The 1,923-nt window shown below is 45.0% G+C and overlaps 1 protein-coding gene across 3 annotated transcripts in view; it reads right to left on the bottom strand.

Moving 5' to 3' along the window:
* MAPK15 (mitogen-activated protein kinase 15) overlaps positions 1–1,923 on the bottom strand; it is a 43,699-nt gene that overhangs the window by 24,761 nt on the left and 17,015 nt on the right. The gene's annotated exons all lie outside the window — the stretch shown is intronic.

Here is a 1,923-nt window from a genome sequence, read left to right as displayed (position 1 = left end):
CAGTATCAGACACAGGGGAATAATGAGTCCTCTGGAGTCCTTCTTTTGTTCTTTTGACAATGCAGGAAGCCCAAACTCCTAACTTAGATGTTTCAGTTGAACTCTTAAGATCCCATGAATCCAGCCCTTAGATCACAGAAATATATTTCTGTACAATTTGCAATGAGAAGATGAAGTTTAAAAATCTGGTTTTGCATTTTGAAATCCTAAAGATAATTATTAACATAATGAACATGAGAGTATCTAATACACCTGAAAAATCAGTTTTAAAACACGATTCTTACTTATATTTTAAATAATTTTGTTACTCCATGACAACATTCTTTTAGTTTAGAAAAATGATCCATCACTGAACATAGCATTTGGACTGAGTGGCTCAGAAAAAATCTTTTCAGTTTTGAAGACTAAGATTTCACTTGCTCTTTTACCTAGCTGGAGCTATCTAGCAGAACTTAGCCACTCAACTTTCACATTTTTTGGGAGGGAAAAAAAAAAGAAGGTAACATCCAAAGACTAGGGCTGTCAAATAAAAGTGCATTTCAGCCAGGAATGAATGGAGAGTTCCACTTGCTGTCTTTCACTACTCAGAGAAGGGTTATAGAAGTGAGAGAACTCTTCTCAGAGGTGCTGTGGTGGGTTGACCCCAGCTGGCAGCTAAGCCCCCACCCACTCGCTTGCTCACTCCATCCCCCCACCCCACCCCACCCTGCCCCCGCTGCTGCTCTTTCACATGCAGCAACCCTACAACAGAAGAATTCACTAAAAGGCTAGGCAAGCTAGACAGCTGTTTAATACTCTCTGTATCCACGGCAGCTACACCAAAAGCCCACTGGTACCCTTTTGGGTCCCTGAAGTAGCCTCTCCTGAGGTAGTCCACGCCAAGGATGCACAGAGCCTCCAAGTCAGTCACAATAGGATGCTTTTGCCACTTGCTGCTTGTTAGAGTCACTTCAGCCTCCAACACAGATAACTGTTGGGATTATCCTTTCGCTTCAGAAATCCAGGTGGGTTCCATCTCCTTGTATCCTTACAGCATTAAGGTCACTGTGTACTGGTGTCCAGCAGAGCTTTATACTCCTGTGGGTCCAATGTGCCAGACTATTGAATCCATACAGTCCAATAAACCCGGTAATGCCTTCCCTCTGTCTGGCTGGAGGCATGGCCCCTCTATTCCTGGTCAGAGCATTCATTACCTGACTCCTGTAATTGCAGACTAGGATCATAGGATCAGTCCTTCCACTCTGTCTGGGCAATTGCTCAACAGCAACTGGAGCAGTCATCTTCCTGAACGGACCCTTTTTGGCTGCTGTTTTTCCTTGCAATTCACATACACAAGTTTCTAGGCTTGAGACAGATGACTGTCCCACTTCCTCATGTCCTCCCCATGGTCATGCAGATAGAACCACAGGGTGGCATGCATGGTTCCCTTTCCTCTGAGAAGAGAAAAGCTGACTCCCTGAGACACTCTTGATAGGTAAGATGCCAACCTGTATGGGTGAGGAGGAAAACATACTCTCTTTGAATTTGCTGGAACTTTTGTGACAGTTTTTCTACAGCTGAGACACAGGACCATAGGGTTGGGGAGGTAGAGAGATTCTCTTTGTATTGCTAGAGCTGGCCAGCCAGTCTGTCCACAGTTGGTGCCTCAATGTCTGTACAATTATTGTCAGGGTGCTGACACACAGTGTTGGTGTGCTCTGTACAAACTTTTGACTAGGTGCACTGGACTTCACCCAGATCTATGGAACCCTGGTTATTGCCCAGGTTGCTGTAGATCACCTCCACCACCAATTCCCTAATGCTAGATATCTCCCTCAATGGTCATCCACTTGCCTCAGTAGTTTACAAGATCTTCCCTGAGGTGATACCTTGCCTTCACGCTTGACAGAAGTCACCTCCAGAAGCTGCAGATTGTTGCCCCTC

This window comes from Pygoscelis adeliae, unplaced genomic scaffold (genome assembly GCF_000699105.1).
Source record: "Pygoscelis adeliae isolate BGI_AS28 unplaced genomic scaffold, ASM69910v1 Scaffold452, whole genome shotgun sequence".
NCBI lineage: Eukaryota > Metazoa > Chordata > Aves > Sphenisciformes > Spheniscidae > Pygoscelis > Pygoscelis adeliae.
The sequence above is the reverse complement of the archived record's forward strand: the minus strand, read 5'-3'. Positions and strand labels throughout refer to the sequence as shown.